This window comes from Cricetulus griseus, unplaced genomic scaffold (genome assembly GCF_003668045.3).
Source record: "Cricetulus griseus strain 17A/GY unplaced genomic scaffold, alternate assembly CriGri-PICRH-1.0 unplaced_scaffold_1, whole genome shotgun sequence".
NCBI classification, from domain to species: Eukaryota; Metazoa; Chordata; class Mammalia; order Rodentia; family Cricetidae; genus Cricetulus; species Cricetulus griseus.
The window spans coordinates 6,250,180-6,264,409 of NW_023276808.1; the positions used below are offsets into that span (position 1 = coordinate 6,250,180).

Consider the following 14,230-nt stretch of genomic DNA (forward strand, 5'->3'; position numbering starts at 1 on the left):
CCATCCCTATATCAAAGAACAAGCCTCTGGCAAGCTACCCAAGGAGAGTCACAAAAAATCTTAAACCCCTGTGTCATAAAATTCAAGTTTTTTTCCCTTCTTGAGAATAAATATAGTTTTCTCAGGTGGGGAAGAGTAGACAAGCTAACAATTATTTGAAAACAAAATACAGTTGTGTTAAGAACTGACCTCATCAAGCCAGGCTTTCATTTAAGCCCTCAGGCTGGGAGTTCTTAGTAATAGCCTGGAGTGTAGGACTTGGGAGATTTCATTGGGGCCTGATATACTGACAATAAAACTGACCTCCTTCTCTGAAATCTGCAGTATGTTTGGGGAATCTGGTAATGGTCTAGGGCCAGGAACTTTTGGAAGGGTTACTTGTAGTGACCTGGGCAGTTGCATTTGTCCTCTATGCTTCCCAGTATTTGCTTATTGGGAAATGGGAGACTCTGCAGCCCTGGAATGTTTGGATTTAATTCTTGCAGTCCAGTGTTCACATCTGTGCACTGCTTTTGGTTACAGAGGGAAGACAGATTAGAAAACTGAATTTGTGGTTTCTGGAAATTCTGAATATTGCATTCCATTTTGAGGGTTGTATTATAAATATTGGAAATAATTTAGGAACTTGTAGAATAATGGTGATATTGATCGTCTGTCACCAATACATGATTAGAATGCTTGTAACTTGCTGATGAAACTAACCACGATGCTGTGATTCAGTGAAGTTTAGTTTCAGGTGACAAATGGAGTTTCAGATGTGCAGACGTTTCTGAAGTGTGCCTGGTGTTGGCAGGCAGATATAGGAGAATCCATGTTTTGTGCCATAATCCATGGAAGGATATTTTAAATTATTTTGCTATGCTGTTTTTTGATTGAGCATTAGTCGGGCTGCATTTACCTGAAATAACAAGGAATTACATGGAACTGCTGATCCCTAGCAAGAGATCACCTCCATTTCTAGAAAGAGCTCTAGACCATGGGGCTTCTGTTTTTGAAATAAATATCTGTAGCAGAGGTCAGAAACAACAGCTCAAGGGTCATTTTGAGATAATTTTGTGAAACTTGTTAAGTCTGTGTTTATATAATTTCTATACACATAGAATTTTAGAGGGCTGGGTAACATTGTTCAAGATCACACTTTTCTTTTCCTAAGTTTTCTTTTGTCTTTTTATTAAAACTTTACTGTATTTTTCCTGCTTTGTTTGTTGACCTTTTCTCAGCAACCCATTCATTTTTTAAAACTATTTTACATATTTTTGATTGTTGTATCTTTCTGACAAGTATAGTCCTCACTTTATGTGTATCTGTGCACTGTTTTCTGGAATGTATATCTGTAATCTAATTATATTCATTCTCTTGATAATGCTGTACATTCAACAAATTGTCTTCATAAAATTTCTTATGTTATCAGTTCTTTAAGGATTTGTTTTGGGAGGAAGATCCTGTGGAAAGACAGTTTTAGTTTTTTTTTCTTCTTTATGTAAGATGATTGCCTCTTCCCATTTCTTGGCATATCAGTGCTTTCCAGTTGTTTCTATCTCCATGTTTGCACATTTGGTGCTTAAGTGATATGATCAATACATTGGCTTTGGCTTTTTGTTTGTTTTTTTGAGACAGGTTTCTCTGTGTAGCTTTGGAACCTATCCTGGCACTCACTCTGTAGAACAGACTGCCCTGGTATTCATAGATATCTGCCAGCCTTTCCTTTCCAAATGCCTGCATTAAAGGCATGGGCCACCAACTCCTGGTGACTTTGCGTTTTTAAAATCTTCTGATATATTACTGTCTCTGTCTTCTAATTACTCTCAGGTGTCAAAGTGAGAAAAATTAGTTTCATTTGAGTGAACATCAACTTAGTGTGTTCTTAGATCAGAATGTCTGATTTCTGCTTGAAACAGATTGGGTTAGTGATAACTGAGGTGGGAAGAATACATCCACTGAGTTGACAATGTCTATGAAGAAGTGGGCCTGGGATGGCTAAGAGAGCTAGCTGAGCACAAGATGGTGACAAAGCATCTGTTCTTCACACTTGTACACATCTACGCTTGAAACAGACAGAGCCCCAGTGAATAGTCTCTGTGAGTTCATTGCATGAAGCATGCAAGACTAAGCTGGCTTGCATTTGAGATATCCAAGCTATGAGAAATTTGCCATGGAGTCTTTCACTTGAGGAATGGAAGTAGCAAAAGTGTGAGATAGATGAGAATTTGCTGGGCATTCTGTGGTATTTTGTTCATATTTTGATAATAAAGATTGTGGGCATCAGAGAACAGAGACAGACATTAACTGACCAAAAATACCACAGAGGTTTGGATGTTTGTGGTCAGCTTGGAGACAGGAAGTATTAAGGTGGGGCTGAGAGAAGATCTTTCTCTTTTTTTAGATCGAGGAACACAAGAGGGAAGACTCATTGGTGGCTACTCAACTTGTTCTTTGCTGTTTCAGATTTTTTTGAGACGGGGTTTCTCTGTGGCATTGGAAGCTGTCCTTTAACTATCTCTCATACACCATTATGGTCTTGAATTCAGAGATATCCATCTGCATCTGCCTCCTGAGGGCTGGGATTAAAGGCGTGTGACACACCCCTTTTCTGCTGTTTCAGATTCTTATCCCCATATCTGACTTATGATTTGTTATTGGTAAAGATTACTTACATTAACCCTTCATGAGGTTCCTTAAGACATATGGTTAATAAACAGAAAATGGTAATTAAGATCCCAGAGATAGATTAAATAATAGATTATTAACTTTACATTCTAAATGCTATTGAAAGGGAAACAACAGCATTGGGAGATTTTAGATAAAGAAACTGCTAAATTAAAGCAACCTGTATACTTCAGTGATATGTTGAGCTCAGAATAAAAACCAAGATATGTGTTACATCATGGACATGTTTTGCATTTTTCCACAGGTGGGAAAATATAGTAACCATCAAAATTGGTAAACATTATATTCCAACAAAAAAGATTTCTTTATTAAAACATAAAATAGTTCATCAAACAGCATTACATGATATATAAACTTATTCATGAGACTAACAAATATTTTTCATTGAATTAAATATAACTTGCCTTAGGTATCAACATGACAAAACCTAGGGTCATCTGAGCAAATATCAATTGAGTATGTTCTTAGATCAGAATGTCAGATTTCTTCCTGAAAAAGACTGTTTTGACTGATGGTTGATGTGGGAAGAAGACTTCCACTGAGTTGCCAATATCTCTTAGCAAGTGGGCTTGGGCTGTTAAAGAGAACTAGCTGAATACAGTGACAAAGCAAAAGAGAAAAATCAAGAAACAATGGTCCCAAATGTTTTTCCTTCAGTGCCTAACTTGAGTTTCTCTGCTAAGCTCTCCAAAAGATAAACACGTGCCTAAGGATAACAACAAAATAACTAAATTACTAGAATAGCATTTACTTATATCATTTAATCACAGCAACAGAATTTCATTCATCCTTTCCCAGAATTATAGCAGGGATTAATTCATTTCAACTTTCATGGCTTCTATCATCTTAATAAATTTGGTCTTAATTGTGCTTCCCATGTGTTGGAATGCTCATTACTTGTTATATTACAATAGACAGAATCTGGTAGTGACTTATTGCTCTGGTGGCTGTTGGTTGTGTTTTTATGCTGGTGTACAGTTATCTTGATTTGAGATGATTTATCAGTTTTTCTTTGGTTGTGTTTGCCTTGGCTTCTATTTGCTCTCTGTTTTTCTGATTTTAAAGCCTATGGTTTGAACAAGGCTTCTCACCCCAATTTGCATGCAGGAAATCTTGTAGTATTGTGTACTTTGTTCCAGCAGGTAGTATCTGCAAAAGTTTGAAGTTGTAATAATGGAAGAGAGGAGAGAACCTTTAATAGCATTGAGGGGGCATGGAGAGAGTGGGAGAGTTCTGTGGTCAGATGACCCACATGGACTTCTGGCAGTTGGTGTATACTTTGTTTGATCACAGGTATACCTCTAAAATTGGACGCTACAACATAGAGATGAGTATGGAATTGGATTATAAAAAATTTGGGGGGTTATTGAAAGAATGGAGTATATCCACTGGAGATGAACCAATGTGTTTTTCATATAGCTGGCATGAACTCTGGTCCAGAATTGTGTCTTTGCCTCAGTTTTCCTACCTGTTCTTCTAACTCGTGTGACCTGCACTTGACTAGAGGATATTAATCCAATTTGTAGATGTTGATATTGCTTTGGGGCTGGCAGCTAATGAGGAGTTGTAGGACTCTGTCTCATAATGTACATTGCGTGGAAGCTTCAAGAGCTGCTTACTTGTCTTATCTGTTATTCTGGCTGGTATGACATACACATGAGCAAGGGAGGTCTTTGTGAGTTGGGGGCTGGAATGCAGCCATATTCATCTTTTATGAATGGTACTGGAATCTGTCCCAATCCATGTGTGTTGGAAATCCTTGTTTCTTGATTATACAGTATGTGACAGTCAAGAGTATCAGAAGAGAATTTGGAAATTTGTGTTTTTTGCACAGTTATATGTTATCAATGAACTTTGAATAAATACACAGCTTCCCCTGCCTCCACTCTTTCCAGCCCTCTCCCCAATATCCATTACTCCAAATCCCCTGATACTCTGTTTGCCTTCAGAAAAGAGAAGGCCTCCCAGGGATATCAACCAAACACATCAGGAGAAGGTACAATATGACTAGGCACAAACCCTCATATTAGGCTGACCAAGGTATTTTAGTATAAGGAAAAGTGTCCCAAGAGCAGGAAAAAGAGTCAGAAACACAACAGGAGCTACTGGTAGGAGTCTCACTAACAAACCAAGCTAAACAACTGAAGCATGGTTGCAGAGTTTATGATACAGTGCCGTGCAGGCTTTAGGATAGCTGCTTTTACCTATTCTGAGCCCCTCGGAGCCTTGTTCAGTTTATTCTCTGTAACATGTTCTCCTTTTTCTGCAACCCATCTAGATACTACGATTCTCACCCTCTCCTTCCACGGGATTTCCAGAGCTCAAGATAATATTTGGGACAGGATCTCTGCATCTGTTCCCAGCAGCTGCTGGAAAAGCCTTTGTGATGATAACTGGGCTAAGCACCAATTTACGATTATATGTGATTATAGTTATGAATTATTTCATTGATTTTTTTCTTTGTCAATTTTATTTTGTTGTATCCTAGTTCTCTAAAACATTCAAGTTCTGATTTCTTGCCCATCCAGGTACTATCAGGCATGATATCCCTCTCAAAACTAGACCTTCGATTTTGATCAGTCATTTGCTGAAAACTGCAGAATCTTTGAGCCACCATTGTCCCAGCATATTTTGCAGGCAGGACAAGTGTGGTTCTTAAGTTTTGTGGCTGGGTTGGTGTCCAAGTCCAACCACTGTGAGCCTTATATGGTTACAGAAAATGGCTGCTTCAGCCTTTGTATTCTTGATTACTAGGTGTCCTCACTACGGTCACTCTTGTAGGATCTAAGAAATTCTCACTGCACTCTTTCCACAGCCACCATTAAAAGCTCCCTATTCCAGTCATATCTCCCTGTGTTCTGTCCCTCTGCCCCTTCCTTACTCATCTGATCTTCCCTGGTCACATCCCTACCTGGTTCCAGTTCAACCACAAAAACTCATTTTATTTTACCTGTAAGATACATGTATCTCACATGCAAATGGAGTTCATATTTGGTCTAAATAATAACCTGGAGTTAGATATAGAAGAAAATCCTGAGAGATCATAGAGAAGGAGGAAGCCAAAGCCACCATTACCTCAACAGTTTCCCAATGGAAAATAGGGAGTTTCTTTTCCTTTCTGCTTATATCCTCTCTCTGCCTAGCCATCTCACTTCCTATGTCTGGGCATCCATTTCACTTCTTGATTCTGTCAGCCATCTCATTCCCTGTCTGTCTGAACAGACCTCTTGGCTTCTATGGTTAGCTAGTGGCAAGCTCCCTCCTTTATTCTTCAGACAAGCTTTATTTATACAAGGAAGTTATTACCACACTCCCTCAGAGCTCTTCTTGTTACTTTGCCTCTCTGCATATATGAATTTTACTGTGATTAGCTGTGATTACTGGGATTTTATTTTACTTAACTGCTATTATCCCTTAATAATTGAGTTTACCATTTTTTGTCAATGTGCTTCTGGGTGGCCTCACTCTCTTGGTAATAAAGAACTCTAGAAAGTAGACAACAACAAAACAAATATTTAGATGATAATGCAATACATCTCTAAATAGAATTCTCAATAGAGGAATCTAAAATGGCTGAGAAACACTTCAAATGTTCCTCATTCTTATACATCAGTGAAATCCATATCAAAATGACTTTGGGGTATTGTCATGCAGCTGTCAGAGTGATTAAGATAAATAACACAAATGACAGCTAATGCTGGCAAGGGCATGAATCAAGTTTATTCATTGTTGGTGTAAGTGCAAACTTGTGCAGGAACTGTGGAAATCAAAATGCAATCCTCAGAAAAATTGGAATCAATCTACCTTAACACCCAGTTTTGGGCATATACCCAAAAGATGCTACCACATCCTACCACAAAGACACTTTCTCAACAATGTTTTCCTGGCTTTATTCATAACAGCCAGAAACTGTTGTCTGTGAGAGATTGTGCAAAAAGGCTCCCACACTGAGAATGGTAATTCCCCTAAGGAAATGGTCTTTGAAAAGGGAGCTATCTGAGCATTAGAGCATGACTAAGCAAGAGAGAAATTCATGAAACAATATTTGCCCATGGGTTATGCCTTAAATGTTTGGCCCAAGTTTCAATTCCTAAGCGCTGAAAATGATGAAGTGGGATGTGACACAATGAGCCAAATAAACACGTTATTGCCTGAGATGCTTTGGTTGGAGTATTTAACCACATCAACATAAATGCAACTAACAAGTAATGGAATACCAAAAGCATTTTTTGTTGCCAAGTAGAATCTGGGAATTTTTTTCTTTTGGAAGAAAGTGGAAGAAATCAAGACTTTGAGTGGCAAAACTATTGAAAGTGGTACACAGAATTTATTTGGCCATTCCTGTGAGACAAGGAAGATGGGAATTATAAGAGTAATGGCAGAATTTGGAGAAGCAGATCATAGGATTTCTGTCAGAAATAGACTTCAGGAAAATGAAGCAAGGGGTCATTTGTGTGATACTCTCTCTCTCTGAAATGTTTATTATTCTGCCTGTGCCCTGGAAATTTAGTATGACATTATTAAAAAAAATAATGGGATTATTTCTTGGAAGGGATATTTAGTATGTTAGATTGTCATTATTGATGTGTCATACAGCAAAACATGTCTATATTGAACAAAACAAATGGGGTAGTAATTAGTGAAAAAGAAAAGATAGTTCAAATGGCAGTCAAGTGCTGAAACAGGCAGACATTTTCAAGGAGTTCATTGTCATTACAGAGAAGGCTATTGCTATGTATTGGAAGCCTATCAAAGTTCCCCAAGTGTAGGACAACAGCCTGCTAAATCTTTGATTTATGGAAAAGTAAACAAATTGATTCCCACTCCCAAGAAGCAACTTCATATAAAAAATTCTATACCTGTGGTCCAAGCCTGTTAGTGTCCATCCCCATTAAGAAATGAAATCTTGCAGAAACACTCATCATGTATTGGTCATGCAAATCAGAAAGAATAAAAAGTTAAGGACATGCGTTTAGTCTCTGGTTACATTTCAACATAGTTGCAGCCATGTATGTTTGGTAGAGTCAGAAACCCAGTGACAAGATTGAGAGTTCATTGAATGAAACTGTGAGGATTGAGGCTGTTGTTTTCATTGCTCTTTTGATGACCTTCCAGCTAGTTTTTAAATAAATCATACACCTAGAGGTTTATTCGTATAAATGTGTGGCCTTAGCTTAGCTTCTTTCTACCCAGAATTTCTTAACTTAAATTATCCTCTATGCCTTTCACTTCTGGGCTTTTATCTTTCTATATTCTGCATACGTTTTTTACGTCTTTGACAATGGCTTTCAGCGAATGTGAGTGGCTACCTGCTGGTGTTCTCTGCTATACTTGTTCCTTCGTTTTATACTTCTAGGTATCTACCCCCTTTCTCCTCTCTATCTGCCAAAATTGCCTGTCCTTTCCTCAGATGCTATTGGACATTCAGCTCTTTATTAGACCAACAGGTATTTTAGTCAACCAAAGAATCATAGATTCACTAAACAAATGCAGCATAAAAAACCAAGCCATTTTATCATAATATTATAGAGTTCCCTGTTTTCATCTACATCAAAAGTAATGTTCCAGCTTTAATATACTAAAACTGTATAAAACATCAGTTTATCAAGTAAGAATTAGTTTTCGTTTTGTAAATTCAGACTAAAAAAGGCTGTGACCTAACTTACCTTAGTAAACTCACAGTTCTATTAATACATTTCTTCACAAATTAAAGAAAAACTGCAAATATAACTGTCTAGTCTTCAATTTCATCCAAGACCAAGAAGGAATTATTACTACCTAAGTAAAGAGGAAGTGCACTACAGGCAACTTCCCAGACTTTACAAATGAAAGAGACACCTGACTGTCTGGACAGTCACCCAAACTTTTTTGCATCACTGGGCATCCACATTCAGTATACAGGACTACTGTATCTCTCAGATATTTCAGTGAAGCAGGAAAGTTGAGATACTGTTATGCCTTGTATTGGCAAATTTCATCAGTTGCTTTTTTCTGTATCCAGCATTCAAGTAACATATCTTAAAATAATGTTCTGTAGAAGCATACATTTACACATGGTCAGTATCATGATTTCAGTTACACTTATATATGTGATATTTTAGAATGCCGTGACCTATGATGATGTGCATATCAACTTCACTTGGGAAGAGTGGACTTTAATGGATACTTCACAGAAGAATCTCTACAAAGATGTGATGCTGGAGACCTACAAGAACCTCAATGATATAGGTAAGAGTGTATTTTCCTTTACATTTTAAAATAATTGGAAAACACAAGGTGATCTTCTTTAAATTGATTGAGACAGAAAAAGAATATGGTAAACAAATCAAACTTCTAAAGTTCACTAAAGACAGAAACATAATTTTTGAACATTTTTCAGTAACATAATATCCATTTTCTTGCACTGTTTTTTAGGATACATTTGGGAAGACCATACTATTGAAGAACATTGTGCAAGTTCTAAAAGCCATGAAAGGTAATTTTCATTTATAAGCTCATAGAAATGTGTCTTTGAAGAAAGTGAAATGTGTCCTGAAGTTTGAAACAGAACCAAAACGGTAATTAAGCACAGCTTAAATAGTATTGGTGATGATTATTAAATTCTCACAAGAACATATAACTAATTTCACATAGATGCAGTGCATTTGCAAGAGAATATTTTAAGAAAGAAGACAAAGAAACAATGCCTAGAGAAACTGCCACTTGTATCATCACACCATAAGAGTTATGCTGTAGAACTATAAATCCACTTATTTCATACTACATATATTATCCAAGGTATAGATATGATTGAACTGATATCATATCTCCAAAACTTCCATTAAGCAAATACTCCATAGAAAAGTTAGTTTTACTCATGTACTTTCTGTTAATTTATAAGTTTAGTGACAGGGATAATTTTTGTGAAGAGTCAAGGGGCAGTTATTGCAGGAAAAGCCTAATCTCTCCAAGACATGTCTATAAGGAACAGAAAATCAAACTGAATTAAATGAGGAAGCTCTTCTTTGTAATCTTTACATTATTAGGTATATCATGTATTAGTCAGGATACAAGCCATGTCAGCAAAGGGATATGTAGAACATGGTATACCTTTCTTTCATAATATTTAAAGTCATGTAGTAGTACCCATTTTGGTCATAATTATTGTATTTGATTCAAGTGTGGAAATAATTTGTTTTCTAGCTTCATTGGTAATACACCAACAAGCTCACTCTGCAGAAAAGCATTATGACTCTAGGACTGTGTAAATACTGTTTCTGTACTTCATTAGCGAATGTAGTATGGCTCATACTGTAGGAAAATTTAAAAATACAATAAGGATAAAATTATGATTTTTCCAGTTCTCTTCTATATATGAAAAATCTACTATGGAAAAAGTTTCTGAAGATCAGAAACAAAATAAAGGATTTTACCTACACTCATATCTTCAAAGATGAAAAACCCTTAAAGTAGGGGAAAACATGAGTGTAAAATGTGATAAGACTGTTATGTCTGATTCTTCTTCACAATTGTAACAAATTGTAATAATTTATACAGATATAAAGATTCAACACTGTATTGAATTTGGTAAAGCATTTACAATGTCCATTTTCCTTACAGGCATGAAAGAAGCCAAACTAGAGAGCAGACTTCTGTATATACAAAATGTGTTAAAGCATTTAAATATAACAGTCATCTTCAAAGGCATAAAAGAACACATACTCAAGAGAAACCCTTTGAATGTATTCAGTGTGGTAAAGCCTTTGCATATCATAGTCATCTTCTTATTCATCAAAGAACTCATACTGGGGAGAAACCCTATGAATATAACCAGTGTGGTAAAGTCTTTGTTCAGCTGAGTAATCTTCAAAGACATAAAAGTATACACACTGGTGAGAAACCCTATGAATGTAATCAGTGTGGGAAAGCCTTTACTCGGCACATTTGTCTACAAGTGCATAAAAGAATACATACTGGAGAAAAGCCCTATGAATGTAACCAATGTGGTAAAGCCTTTGCAAATCACTATTATCTTCTTATTCATCAAAGAACACATACTGGGGAGAAACCCTATGAATGTAATCAGTGTGGTAAAGCCTTTGTTCAGCTGAGTAATCTTCAAAGACATAAAAGAATACATACTTGTGAGAAACCCTATGAATGTAATCAGTGTGGGAAAGCCTTTATTCAGCGCATTTGTCTAGAAGTTCATAAAAGAATACATACTGGAGAAAAGCCCTATGAATGTAATCAATGTGGTAAAGCCTTTGCGCACAACAGCACTCTTAAAACGCATAAAAGAACACATACTGGAGAGAAACCCTATGAATGTAATCAATGCCATAAAGCCTTTGCTCAGCACAGTCATCTGCAAACACATAAAAGAACCCATAATGGGGAGAAACCCTATGAATGTATTCAGTGTGGTAAAGCCTTTGCTCAGCGTGGTAATCTTAAAATACATAAACGAACACATACAGGGGAGAAAAACCTGTGAGTGTAATCAGTGTGGAAAACCTTTACATGCCTAAGTTTTCTTCAAATGCATAAAAGAACATATCCTGGAGATAAATCACATTTATGTAATCATTATGGTAAAGCTTTTGCAACAATCTGGAGTCTTTGAAATCATTACAAAAATCTTTAATCAGTGAAAGTACAAATGGAGACAGTTTGGTTTAATTTTGTACTTTTTATACAAGAGTAAAAGTTTCTGGGCAATCAATCTGATGTAACACTGTTTGAATACCTCAAAAAGATACTTAGTTATTCTGATTATCAAGTATTTGGTTGACTCTTTCACGAACACACTTCCAATCAGTTATACAATAGTATTTTATTTGTAGAAGGAACTTGACACTGACCAAAATATGTGCCAGAATTATGATATTTAGTTTTTATATTGATGCTCCAGGACACTAATGGAAAAAATGAATTTACAAATATGAAGCCTAATGTGTTGTACAAAAGGGCAAGCAAGAAACACACCCTGAACCAGAAACCAGATACAGTGAAAGAAACAGAATTTGGCCTTGAAACAAAAAGCAAAGAAACAAACTCTATGCCTCACCAGTTTAGGAAAAATCCAAGCAATACCTTAGCTCGAAACCCTCCAATTCCCAAGCAGGAATACAGCCAATCTCAGTGTTTTTTTTTTAATCTCAGGGTTTGAAATTTTATCAAATAACATGATAAAAAATATTCTCCGTGAAAACCTATGCCCCTAAGAGGACATATATAAACCCTATTCTATTTCAGTTGGCAGCTGACAGTTTGCACACTGATAGTGGCAACCACTTTCCTGGATTCTTCCCTACCAAATAAATCTGTTCAATGCATTTCATTGATGACCTTCTTTTGCAAGAGTGGATATGAAACACCATATTGGAGTGGAGCAGAGTAGCAACATACTCTGATTGGAAATACCCTTAGGGGAGAGGGGAAGGAGAAAAATCTTTTCACTGGTGCTGTAGCAAACTGCTACATTTCTGGAACTATTTCCCCATACTTGAGTGATGCAGAGAAGTAACAATTTGGGCTTAGCTAAGAAGAAATGGTTATCATTGCATGGAAAATCCCTAGAGGAAAAGAGAATAGAAGAAACAATGGATATTTATGCTGGTAAACTCTTAGCAGAGAGGAGGAAAGCTCAGTTGTAATGGCCTCTCTCTAAGAGGAACACGAGTGTTACATCCAGCATGGAAAACATCGAACACTGGAACACGACTTAATGTATAGCCTGACTTCCTGCCTGTCAGGATGCCTTTTTCCTCACATCTGTGGGCTTCCAGGATATCTTCCATTGATGGCAGCATGTGTAGCCTGATATTGGACACTCAGGATAGACTTCTCTTCAGACATCTTGGTACCCAGGATACATGCTCTCCAAAGATTCAGTAAGAACATGACTTCCCAAAAGTCAGGATACGTTTCTCTTCAGAGCTTCGGGTATCCAGTCCATCTTCCCTTCACAGATGAAGGTATATACTGACTTATGACATTAGGGGTACCTTTCCCTCCATATCTGTAACACCTGTGCAATGATTTTAAATAATAGTGTATCACTTTTAGATTTATGCTTCTCTTCAAGTGCATTAATTAACTAGTGTAAATTATGTGTAAAACTTATTAATTTGTATTTTTTCTCTCCTCATAATATCTGCACCATGTTATAAAAGATTTAATTTGGCCCCTGTTTCCGGAGGGATACAGGAGCGTCATTAAAATTTGAATGACACCTAAAGCAGGAGTCTAAGAACTCACATCCCTAAGATGCAGCATGAAGCACAGAATGGGAACTGATGTTAGAGGTCACTGCATTGGGGGTTCTATTTTGCAATATTTGAGGTGCATGCCAAAAAGTGCTCCATGTATGGAAAATTCATTAAGTCAATTTATTTTATTGTCCTTATATTCCTTCTGTGGCTTTTGTTCATTTTGTACTTTTGCTTAATGATAGGTATTTTTCTGCTGAAATGTATATAATGTTACACCCATCATCTAAGTGCTACATTTTTTAATATCAGGAAGTGTGTGATAATATTATTCAAAATACAATTTTCTGAAAGTGTGATGTTTTGTTGTTCCTGGTCATGGTTTCCATATTTTCACAAATACCCTTCATATTTTCAAGTTTATTAGAAGCATGGCTTGGGTGTCAGTAATGATGAGGGACATATTTGAATTCATGTTCGTCATGTGTCAGCATCCTGAGTACAAGTCCAAAGTGTAGATGATATATTCCCAAAATGTGCCGTTTTCTCAACATATGTTAGCAATATTAATGTTAAAATGGTTAATACAACATATTATAAGAAACATTAAATTCCTTATGTGTGTATTCAAAGATTGTTTTCTTTTATCTGGTAGAGATGTTGTTTCTGGGAATCAAAACCTGTCATTGTGGATGAGCAGTCAGTGTTCTAAGTGCTGCGCCTTCTCTTCATCTACATGAATATGTCGTTAATAGCAATAAGTGGTATTGGCTGATCTAATTTGATCATTATCTCATCCCTGATACCTCAGAATAAATAAATGATCTATTGCATCAGCAGCTAAGTTAGACTTGGTGCTTATGGAAATTCCCAAGCCCAAATCTCCACAAAATGAGGGAAAAGTAGAAAATAAATGATCAAGAGAGAAGCTGACAGTAAAAGTCTTTAAAAGATAGTTGAATAACCAGAACCATGAGAGGGAGTTGGTCTCCCACAAGGTAAATAGGTATGAGTAGGATACCATGAACTCACATGTCAGATGTACACCTGCTTGTGTTTATACCTTATGTAAGGAGATAATAGAAACTTGCAGGCATGAAGTATCTCTTGTTTGAATGCGTTCATATGCTGCTTCCCTGCTGCCTGCAAATCATTCAGTTTGGAACTCTGAATGGTGATAACTATAGATGACATTGAGATTGTGAGGAGAGTCTGAGACTTGAAGACTCTCTAAGGCATAGACAATAAGGTATTTATAAATAGCTGTGAAGATTGACAAAATGTTTAGGGAGGGAGGTTGGGGATTGAAAACACAAGGATCAAATGCCAGAGAGTTTTCTTCAGTCGTAACTGAGGACAAGCTGGAATAA

At 36.6% G+C, this 14,230-nt stretch overlaps 1 pseudogene; it reads left to right on the forward strand.

Moving 5' to 3' along the window:
* The window catches only part of LOC118239771, a 125,667-nt pseudogene extending 114,524 nt beyond the window's left edge, over positions 1–11,143 (forward strand).
* The last annotated feature ends 3,087 nt before the right edge of the window (positions 11,144–14,230 follow it).